Source organism: Macaca thibetana, chromosome X (genome assembly GCF_024542745.1).
Source record: "Macaca thibetana thibetana isolate TM-01 chromosome X, ASM2454274v1, whole genome shotgun sequence".
In the NCBI taxonomy this organism is placed as follows: Eukaryota; Metazoa; Chordata; class Mammalia; order Primates; family Cercopithecidae; genus Macaca; species Macaca thibetana.
In genome coordinates, this window is record NC_065598.1 from 117,550,425 (window position 1) to 117,563,287 (window position 12,863).

Sequence of the window (12,863 nt, forward strand, 5' to 3'; positions counted from 1 at the left end):
AGTGGAAAACATTCCATATTCAGGGTCAGAAAGAATCAATATCATTAAAATGGCCATATTGCCCAAAGCAATCTATAGATTCAACACTATTCCTATCAAGCGACCAACATCATTTTTTCACAGAATTAAAAAATAATTCTAAAATTTATATTGAACTAAAAAAAGAGCTTGAATAGGCAAAGCAATCCTAAGCAAAAAGAACAGAGCTGGTAGCATCACTTTATCTGATTTCAAAATAGAGTATAAGATTACAGTAACCAAAACAGCATGATATAGGTACAAAACCAGACACATAGACAAGTGGGATGGAATATAGACCCCATAAATAAAGCCACACACCTACAGCCATCTGATCTTCAACGAGTAGACAACAATAAGCAATGGGGAAAGGATTCCCTATTCAACAAATGGTACTGGGATAGCAGCTAGCTATGTGCAGAAAAATAAAACTGGATTCCTACTTTGTACCATATTCAAAAATTAACTCAAGATGGATTTAAGATTTAAATGTAAGACCTCAAACTATAAGAATCCTAGAAGAAAACCTAGGAAACATCATTCTGAACATTGACCTTGGGGAAGAATTTATGACTAAGTCCTCAAAAGCAATTACAACAAAAACAAACAATTGACAATTGGGACCTCATTAAACTAATGACCTTCTTTACAGCAAAAGAAACTATCAATAGAGTAAACAGACAACCTACAGAATGGGAGAAAATATTCATAAACTATGAATATAGTATCTACAAAGGTCCGATGTCCAGAATCCATAAGGAACTTGAACAATTGAGTAAGAAAAAAAAAAAAACTCCTGTTAAAACATAGGCATATAAAACACTGATGAAGGAAATTGAAGAGGACACCAGAAAAATTGAAAAATATTTCATGTTCTTATATTAGAAGAATCAATATTGTTATAATGTCCATACTACCCAAAATATTCTACAAATTTAATGCAATCCCTATAAAAATACCAACGACATTCTTCACAGAAATAGAAAAAACATTCTAAAATTCATATGGAATCACAAAAGACTCAGAATACCCAAAGCTATCCTAAGCACAAAGAACAAAACTGGAAGAATCACATTACCTGACTCCAAATTATACTACAGAGCTATAGTAAGCAAAAGGGCATAGTACTGGCATAAAAGCAGACATGTAGACCAATGCAACAGAATACAGAACACAGAAACAAACTCATATACCTACAGCAAACTCATTTTTTACAAAGGTGCCAAGAACATACACTGGGGAAAAGTCTCTTCAATAAATGGTGTTGGGAAAACTGGACATCCATATGCAAAAGAATGAAATGACTCATATCTCTCACCATATACAAAAATCAAATTAAAATACATTGAAGACTTAAATATAAAGGCTCCACTTATGAAATTACTAGAGAAAAAGATTGGGGAAAATTTTCAGGCCATTGGTATGGGTAAAGGCTTCTTTAGCAATACCCTACAAGCACCGGCAAAGAAAGCAAACATGGACAAATGGGATCACATTAAGTTAAAGAGCTTCTGCACAGGAAAAGATACAATCAACAAACTGAAGACATAACCCATAGAATGGAGAAAATATTTGCAAACTACCCCTCTGACAAAAGGTTAATAACCAGAATATAAGAAGCTCAAACAACTCTATAGGAAAAAAAATCTAATAAGCCAATCAAAAATGGGCAAAATATTTAAATAGACATTTCTCAAAAGAAGACATACAAATAGCAGTGGTCAACGTCATTGCTTATCAGAAAAATGCAAATCAAAATTACAATGAGATATCATGTAACTCCAGTAAAAATGACTTATATAAAAAAGACAGGAAATAACAAATGCTGATGAGGATGTGGAGAAAAGGGAACTTTTGTACACTGTTGGTGGGAGTGTAAATTAGTACAACCACTATTGGAAACAGTTTGGGGTTTCCTCAGAAACCAAAAATTGAGCTACCATATGGCCCAGCAATCCCACTGCTGGGTATATACCAAAAAAAAAAAAAAAAAAAAAAAGGAAATCAGTATATCAAAGAGATACCTGCACTCCTATGTTTGTTGCAGCACTGCGTACAATAGCTAATAGTCAATGAACTAAACTCTCCAATCAAAAGACATAGACTGGCTGAATGGATTAAAAAAATAAGACCCACTGGCTTGTTGTCTACAAGAAATACACATCACCTATAAAAACACACATAGACTGAAAATAAGGGGATGGAAAAAGATATTACATGCCAATGCAAACCAAAAAGAAACACCTGGAATAGCTATACTTACGTCAGACAAAATAGACTTCAAGACAAAAAGTATGAGACAAAAAAGGTAAATATAATAACAAAGGGGTCAATTCAGCAAGAGGATAGAACAATTTTAAATATATATGCACCCAACACTGGAGCACCCAGATATCTAAAGCAAATATTATTAGAGCTAAAGAGAGAGACAGGCCCCAAAACAATAATAGCTGGAGACTTCAACACGCCATTTTCAGCATTGGACAGATCTTCCAGACAGAAAATCAACAATAAAACCTTGGACTTAATCTATACTACAGACCAAATGGATCTCATAGATATGTACAGAACATTTCATTCAACAACTGCAGAATACACATTCTTTTCCTCAATACATGGATCATTCTCAAGGATAGACCATATGTAAGGTAACAAACAAGCTGTAAACTGTTCAGATAAATTGAAATAATACCAGGCATCTTCTCTGACTACACTGGAATAAAACTGGAAATTAAGTACAAGGGGAATTTGTGAAACTATTCAAATACATGGAAATTAAACAATATGCCCCTGAGTAATAGTGAGTGCGTAAAGAAATGAAGAATAAAATTGAATCATGTCTTGAAATAAATTTTAATGAAAACACAACATGCCAAAACCTATAAAATTCAGCAAAAGCTGTACTAAAAGTAAAGGCTATAACTAAAAGTGTCTATATCAAAATAAACAATCTAACATTGCACATTAAAGAACTAGAAGAGCAAGAGCAAAGCAAACCCAAAATTAATAGAATAAAAGACATAATAAAGATCAGGGAAGAAATAAACAAAATTGAAACAAAGAAAATAATACAAAAGATCAATGAAACAAAGAGCTGTTTTTTGAAAAGATAAGCAAAACTGGGAAGCCTTTAGCCAGACTAATGAAGAAAAAAGAGAGAAGATTCAAATAAATGAAATCAGAAATTAAAGAGACACAACAATTGATACCATAGAAATTCAAACGCTCATCATTGGCTACTATGAGCAACTATATGCCAATGAATTGGAAAATCTAGAAGAAATGGACAAATTACTAGACACATACAACCTACCATGATTGAACCAGGAAGAAATTTAAAACCTGAACAGACCAATAACAAGTAATGAGATTGAAGCCTTAATAAAAAGTCTTCCAGTAAAAAAATGCCTGGGGCTTGATGGCTTCACTGCTGAATTCTACTAAACTTCTAAAGAAGAACAAATATTAATCCTATTCAAACTACTCTGAAAAATAGAGGAGGAAATACTTCCAAACTCATGCTATGAGACCCGTATTACCCTCATACTCAAACCAGACAAAGTCACATTAAAAAGAAAGCTGGAGGTCAATATACCTGATGAATATTGGTGCATAAATCCTCAACAAAATACTAGCAAACAAATTCAGCAAACTGAATTCAACAATACAACAATACATTCAAAAGATCATCCATCATGACCAAGGGGGATTTATCTCTTGGATGCACAGATGGTTCAGCATATGCAAATCATTCAATATGATATATCACATCAACATAATAAAGGATAAGATCCATATGAAAACTTCACTTGATGCTGAAAAATAATTGATAAAATTCAATATCGCTTCATGGTAAAAACCCTTAAAAAACTGTGGATGGAAGGAACATACCACAACATAATAAAAGCCATATATGGCAGACCCACAGCTAGTATCACCCTGAATGGGGAAAAGCTGAAAGCCTTTTCTCTAAGACCTTGAACTCGACAAGGATGCCCACTATCACCACTGTTATTCAACATAGTACCAGCACGCTTAGCTACAGCAATTGTACAACAGAAAGATATAAATGGCATCCAAATTCACAATAAGAAAGTCAAATTATTTTTGCTTACAGGTGGTATAATCTTATATTTGAAAAAACCTAAAGACTACATAAGGAATCTATTAGAACTAATAACAAATTCAGTAAAGTTGCAGGATACAAAATTGATATACAAAAATTGTAGCATTTCTATATGTCAACAGAGAATAATGTGAAAAAGAATTCAAGAATGTAATTCCATTACAATAGCCAAACATACAATTAAATACCTAGGAATTAACCAAAGAAGTGAAAGATTTATATAATAAAATCTATAAAACACTGACAAAAGAAATTTAAGGGAACACCAAAAACTGGAAAAATATCCCAAGTTCATGGATTGCAAGAATCAATACTGTGAAAATGTCGATATAACCCAAAGGAATCTACAGATTCAAAGCAATCTCTATCAAAATACCAATGATATTCTTCACAAATATAGAGATAACTATCCTAAAATTCATATGGAACTACAAGAGACATAGAATAGGCAAACTTATTCTAATAAAAAAGAAAAAAATCTGGAGGAATTTCATTACCTGACTTCAAATTATACTATAGAGCTATAGTAACCAAAAGAGTATGGTACTGGCATAAAAACAGACACATAGAGCAATAGGACAAATTAGAGAACCCATAAAAAATGCACAAACCTACAGTTAACTTAGTTTAGGCAAAATGCCAAGAACGTACACTAGGGAAAAGATAGCCTCTTCAATAAATAGTGCTGGAAGCATGAGATATCCATATATGGAAGAATGAAACTAGACCAGTATCTCTCACCATATACAAAAATCACATCAAAATGGATAAAAGACTTAAATCTAAGACCTCATATTATGAAACTACTACAAGAAAACAGTGGGAAAACTCTCCACAACATTGCTCTGGGCAACAATTTCTCGAGTAATATTCCATAAGCACAGGCAATCAAAGCAAAAGTAGACAAACGGGATTATGTCAAGTTAGAAAGCTTCTGCACAGCAAAGGAAACAAACAACAAAGTGAAGAGAAAACCCCTAGAATGGTAAAAAAAAAATATTTGCAAACTCCCCATCTGACGGGAGGTTAATAGCCAGGATATATAAGGAGCTCCAAAAACTCTATAGAAAAAAACCTAATAATTCAACCAGAAAATGAGCCAAAGATTTGAATAGACATTTCTCAAAAGAAGGCATACAAAAGGCAAACAGGCATGTGAAAAGTTGTTCAACATCACTGATCATCAGGGCAATGCAAGTCAAAATTACAATGAGATATAATGTCACCCCAGTTAAAATGGCTTGTATCCAGAAGACAGGTAATAACAAATGCTTGCACAGATGATGAGAAAAAGGAACCCTTGTGCACTGTTGGTGGGAATGTAAGTTAGTACAACCGCTATGAAAAACAGTTTGGAGGTTCTTCAAAAAAACTAAAAATTAAAGTAGCATATGATCCAGCAAACCCACTGCTGGGTACATAACCCCTCAAAAAGGAAATCAGTATATTGGTAAGATATGTGCACTCCTATGTCTATTGCAGCCCTGTTTACAATAGCTTAGATTCGATGTAAACTAAGTGTCCATCAACAGATAAATAAAGAAAATGTGGTACATATACACAATAAAATACTATTTAGTTATAAAAGAGAATTAGATACAGTCATTTTCAACAATATGTATGGAATTGGAGATCATTGTGTTAAGTGAAATAAGCCAGGCACAGAAAGACAAACATTGTATGTTTTCATTCACTTGTGGGATCTAAAAATCAAAACAATTGAATTCATGGATATAGCGAGTACAAAGATGGTTAGCAGAATCTAAGAAGTATAGTGGAACAGTGGGAAAGGATGTGGGGATGGTTAATGGGTACAAAAATAGAAAGAATGAATAAGACCTACTATTTGATAGCACAATAGGGTGACAAAAATCAATAACTTAATATTACTTTTAAAAATAACTTAGAGTATAATTGGATTGTGTGTAACACAAAGGATAAATGTTTGAGAGGATGGATATCCCATTCTCCCTAATGTGCTTATTTCACATTGCATGCCTTTATCAAAACATCTCATGTACTCCATAAATATGTACAGCTGCTATGTACTCACAAAAATTAAAAATATATAAATAAATATAAATAAATTTTTAAAAGAAAGAAGACATAAAAATGTCAGTTATATTAAATGGTGCTCAACATCATTGAACATCAGAGAAATGCAAATGGATATTACAATGCAATGCCATCTATCCCCAGTTAAAAAGGCTTATATTTAAAAGACAGGCAATAACAAATGCTGGTGAGGATGTGGAGAAAATGGAGCCCTTGTATATTGTCGGTGCTATTGTAAATTAGTACAGTCACAATACAGAACAGTATGGAGGTTCCTCAAAATACTAAAAATAGAGCTACCATATGATACATCAATCCTACTGCAGGGTGTATATCAAATGGAAAGAAATCAGTATATCAAAGAGATATTTGCACTCCCATGTTTGTTGCAGCACTGTCTACACTATCCAGGATTTGAAAGAAACCTAAGGGTTCATCAAACAGAAGAATGGATACAGAAAATGTGGTACATATACAAAATGGAGTACTATTCAGCTATAAAAAATAATAAGATCCTGTCATTGGTAAAAACATGGATGGAACTGGAGGCCATTATGTTATGTAAAATAAGCCATGCAAAGAAATACAAGCATCCCATGTTCTCACTTGTTTGTCGGATATAAAAATCAAAACAATTGAATTCATGGTGGTAGAGAGTAGAAATATGGTTGCCAAATACTGGGAAGAGTAATGGGAGGATGGGGGGAAGATGGAGATGGTTAATGGGTACAAAAATAATAGAACGAACAAACGATGATATGGTATGGCTGTGTCTCCACCAAAATCTCATCTTGAATTGCAGCTCCCATAATTTCCACATGTTGTGGGAGGGACCCGATGGAAGATAATTGAATCATTAGGGCAGTTTTCTCCATACCGCTCTCGTGGTAGTGAATAAGTGTCAGGAGATCTGATGGTCTTATAAGGGGTATTCTTTTTTGCTTGGCTCTCATTTTATCTCTTGTCTGCCATTATGTAAGATGTGCCTTTCACCTTTCTACCATGATTGTGAGGGCTCCCCAGCCATATGGAACTGTGAGTCCATTAAACCTCTTTCACTTTACAAATTTCCCAGTCTCAGTTATGTCTTTATCAGCATTGTAAAAACAGACTAATACAAATGAAATCTAGTATTTGCTAGCACATCATGGTAACTATAGTCAATAATAATTTAATTGTATATTTTTCAAAAACTAAAATTATCCAATTGTTTGTAACACAAAGGATAAATGCTTGAGGGGATAGATACCCCATTTTTCATGGTGCAATTATTATGCATCGCATACCTATATCAACACATCTCATGTACCCCATAAATATATACACCTACTATATATGTACAAAATTTAAATTTTTTAAAGTATAAAAGTAAAAAAAATATCAAAATCAATGGAATGAAAATAACTAAAACAATTTTGAAAATAAATAAATTGATAGGACTGAGTATACAAAATTTCAAGATATTAGATAACTACACTAATCAAGTCTGTGATATTGTGCAAGAGATATACACAGGCATTAATGAAGTAGAACAAGGAACCTAGAAAGAGATGAACATATGTGCCCCACTAATTTTTTACAATGGTATAAAGCAATTCATTAGAGGAAAAAATGGTCTTTTCAACATATTTTCTCGGAACAATTGAACATACACAGGCAAAAGATATATAGCTCCTCCCTTAACTCTCTTGCTTTATACAAAAATTTCCTCAAAATAAACCAGAAACTTAAACGTAAATCATAAAACTATAAAGCTTTTAGTGAAAAAGTAGGAGAAAAACTTCAGGATCTAGGGCTAGGCAAGGAATTCTTAGACTTGACACTGAAAATGTCCAAGAAAATTTTATGAATTGGACTTCATTAAAATTACAGACTTCTGCTCTTCCAAAAACCACTATAAGAGGGTGAAAATATGAGCTACACATTAGACAAAAATGTCTGCATGCTGCATATCTGAAAAAAAAACTTGAATCTAGAATACATAAAGAATTCTTAAAGCTTAACATCAGAAAGTAAACAATATAGTTAGAGAATAGGCAAAATATATGGAGAGACATTTTCCTGAAGAGGCTATATATATGGCAAACAAGCATATGAATATATGTTCAAAATCATTAGTCATTGGAGAAAATACAAATGAAAGCCACAAAGAGATGCAACTTAAAACACACTTACTAGAACGGCTAAAATATAAGAAATTGTAACAACATAAAATTCTGATGAGGATGCAGTGCACCTAGACAATTGATACGTTGTTGGTAGTACTGTAAGATAGTACAGAAACTAAAATCAGTTTGGCAGTTTCTTAGGAAACTGTTCATACGATTACCATATGACACAGCAATTGCACTCTTAGGTATTTATCTCAGAAAAATGGATACTTATGTTCACACAAAATCCTGTAGATGCATGTTCAGAGTAACTTTACTTGCAATTGTCAAAAATTGAACCAGTGCAAATGCCCTTCAATTGGTTAATGGTTAAACTGTTTACTTCTACACCATGGAATACTACTCAGCAATAAACAGGAATGAGCTTTTGATACATGCAAGAGCTCAGTGAAACTTAAGGGAATTTTGCTTAGTGAAAAAAGGCAACCACAAAATATTACATATAAAGTGATTCCATTTATACAGCATTTTTGAAGTGACACAATTACAGAAATCAAACAGAGCAAATGGTAGTCACATATTACATATACAGAAACAAATGTAAGATTTACAGCATACTTTTGTCTGAATCTATGTTAACCTGATATTAGTGAATTCATATCTTTAAAGTATTGAAAGAAAAACCTGTCAATTCAATTCTCTTTATTTTTGTATATTTAGCAGCACACTTCTAAATAACCCATGGTCAAAGAGGAAGCATAAGAGATGCTAAATACCCTTTGAATTAAATGAAAACAGAATCACAATATATCAAAATTTGTGGTACACAGCTGAGGTAGAGCTTGGGGGAAATTTTATAGGATTAAATGCTTACATTAGTAAAGAACAAAGATCTAAAATGATTTAATATTTCCTCTTAACTAGGGGAAGTAGAACATTTCAGACACAAAGCATGTAGAATGAAGAAAAGCTAGAGCAATAAATAAGTAATAAAAGTAAAAACAAAACAGAGAAATCAATAAAATTTAAAATAAGCAATAAGGATAATCAATAAAATGATATTTCTGCAAGATGAAAAAAAGAATGCCTGTAATTGGTCTAATGAAGACAAAATAAAACACAAAGAAAGCACAAATTACCAATATAAGAAACAAAAGAGGAGACATCACTACACATGCTTCCAAGACTTAAAGCATGAGTGAATATTTTAAAAATTCTATGTCAATAAATTTCATACATAAAATGGACCACAATTCTTGAAAATCAAACATTACCAAAATTTATTGAAAAAAATAGATTAACCCAAAGATAATTAGTAAACAAATACCATTTTCAGTTAAAATATCTTGCATAGGAAAAATCCAAGGCCAAAAATGTCTTCAGTGGCAATATATAATAAACATTTAAGGAGAACTAAAAGCAATGCTACAAATACTCTTCTAGAAAATAAAAGAAGAGAGAAATTTTCAAATAATTTTATGAGTCACAAATTCCCAAGACACCAAGTCGGACAAAGACATTACAAGAAGAGAAAACTAAAGACCAAGCTCCTTCACGAACTTTGGCAAACAATCCTAAAAAACATATGTTAATAAATCAAATCCAGCAATATATAGGAAGGATAATATACCATGACTAAGTAGGGTTTATTACATGAATACCAGTTTGTTTCAACATGGGAAAATTAATCAATGTAATTCAAAATATCAACAAGAAAAAAATGCAAATTATATAAGATTTATCTCAATAGATGCAGGAAAAGCATTTGACAAAGTTAACATCTATTCAAAAATTCTCAACAAACTAGGAATATAAGGAGATTTTCATAACCTGAGAAAAGGCATGTCTGGAACATATACAGTTAGCATCAGACTTCCTGATGAAAGACTTAATTCTTTATCATATCAGAAACAAGGTAAGGATGTTCACTTTCACCACTTGCATTCAACATAATATTGTAGGTCCTAGCCAGTGCAATCATGTACAGAAAGTAAATAAAAGGCAGGTAAATTGAAAAAGAAGTAATTAAACTATATTTATTTTCAGATGTCATGATTGTCTATTTATAAAAAAAAAAATCTTCCAAAAAAATCTGTTATACCTGAGAAGCAATTTTTCACCATCACAGAATGCAAAGTCCATATATAAAAGTCAATTGAAATTTTATACTCCATCAACAAACAACTGAAAATTTAAATGAAAAAAACACTACCATTTATAATGATATTGAGATATGAAATACTCATAAATAAGCCTAACAAAATGTAATGCTTATGTGCTGAAAAATATAAAACATTTCTCCAGTGGAATTTGATGGTGTGATGTCTCACAGAAAGTTCTCTGCTCCCAGACAGGGGTCCCTCGGCTTCCTGCCTTGAAAGCGCAGCAGCAGGCATCATGGGAAGGTGAAGAGCTTCTCTAAGGATGACCCTTCCAAGCTGGTCCACACAGCCTTCACAGCCTTCTTGAGATAAAAGATTGGCATGACCCACATCGAGAGGGGAAGTCAATAGGCCAGGATCCAAAGTGAGTATGAAGGGGTGGTAGAGGCTGTGGCCATTGTGGAGACAACCACCCATGGTGGTTGTGGGCATTATGGGATATGGGGAAACCCCTTGAGGCATCTGAACTTTCAAGACCATCTTCGCTGAGCACATCAGCAATGAGTGCAAAAGGCGTTTCTACAAGAACTGGCATAAATCTAAGAAGAAGGTCTTTGCCAAGTACTGCAAGAAATGGCAGAAAGAGGATGGCAAGAAGCAGGTGTAGAAGGACTCTAGCAGCATGAAGAAGTACTGCCAAGTCATCCGTGTCATTGCCCACACCCAGATACACTTACTTCCTCTGCACCAGAGGGCCCACCTGATGGAGATCTAGGTGAACCGAGGCACCATGGCTGAGAAGCTGTACAGGGCCTAGAAGAGGCTCGAGCAACAGGTACATGTGATCCAAGTGTTTGGGCAGGATGAGATGATTGAAGTCATTGGGGTGACCAAGGGCAAAGGCTACAAAGGGGTCACCAGTTGTTGGCACACCAAGAAGCTGCCCCACAAGACCCACTGAGGCTTGTGCAAGGTGGCCTGTACTAGGGCATGGCATCTTTCCCATGTGGCCTTCTCTGTGGCACACACTGGCCAGAAAAGCTACCATCATGGCACTGAGATCAACAAGAAGATCTATAAGATCGGCCAGGGTTACCTTATCACGGATGGCAAACCGATCAAGAACAATGCCTCCATTGACTATGACCTGTCTGACAAAAGCATCAACCTCTGGGTGGCTTTGTCCACTGTGGCGAAGTGACCAATGACTTTGTCATGCTAATAGACTGTGTGGTGGGAACCAAGAAGCGAGTGCTCATCCTCTGCAAGTCCTTGCTGGTCCAGACCAAATGGCAGGCTCTGGAGAAGATTGACTTTAAGTTCATTGACACCACCTCCAAGTTTGGCCATTGCCACTTCCAGACTATGAAGGAGAAGAAAGCATTCATGAGACCACTCAAGAAAGACTGAATTGCAAAGGAAGAAGGAGCTTAATGCCAGGAACAGATTTTGCAGCTGGTGGGGTCTCAATAAAAATTATTTTCCACTGAAAAAAATAAATAAATATGAATAAAACATTTCTGTGAGAAATCTAGAAAGATCTAAGTAACAAGAGAGATACAGAGTGATCATAGATTACAAAACAATATATTAAGATAATTAAGATATCAAATCTCCTGGTATGAATCAAGGCATTCTCACTCAAAATTCCATCAGGCTGTTTTATTTCCATAAAAGTTATCAAGCTAATTATAAGTTTTATATGAAAAAGTCAAAGAACTTGGAATTATACAAACAACTTTAAGGAAAACAGAATTCAAGGTATTTTACTATTTAATTTTAAGGCTTACAAGTTTATAATTATCAAGTCCGTGTGGCATTGATAAAAGGACACATAGAGATTTATGGAACAACATAGAGAATCCAGAAATAGACATGGATCTATATGTTCCATTGATCTCTTTGACAAATTGCCAATATAATTCACTGGTACACGATAGTCTTTTGAAAAATGTTGCTGGGAAATGTATGCATCTCTATTAATAAATGAACCTTGAACTATACATCAAACCACATGCAAAAATTAATTAAAAACATATCATAACATAAATGTAAGACTATAAAACTTCTAAAAGCAAACCTAGGGGAAAATATTCCTGAATTTTGACTATCCAAAGATATAGTGACTATACAAGAATACAAACCATTAAAGAAAAATAAACGATAAATAAGACATAATTAAAATTGAAAACTGCAGTTCTTTAAAACACAATTTTACAAACATTAAAAGGTAAGCCACAAAGACAAAATATTTGCCAAATACATATCTGATAAAAGACCTATGCACAGAATTTAAAAAGAAAACTACAACTCAATGTTGTATGTGCTAGTACATTTGCATTGCAATAAAAGGAATACCTGAAGCAGGATAACTGAGAAAGAAAAGGGTCTTATTTGGCTCATGGTTTTGCAGGCTGTCCATGAAGCATGGCACCAGTATGTGCCTCTGGT

General features: G+C 33.8%; 1 pseudogene; it reads left to right on the forward strand.

Annotated features, from left to right (window-relative positions):
• Window positions 1-10,631: 10,631 nt before the first annotated feature.
• Window positions 10,632-11,846, forward strand: LOC126946106 (60S ribosomal protein L3-like; annotated as a pseudogene).
• Window positions 11,847-12,863: the final 1,017 nt, after the last annotated feature.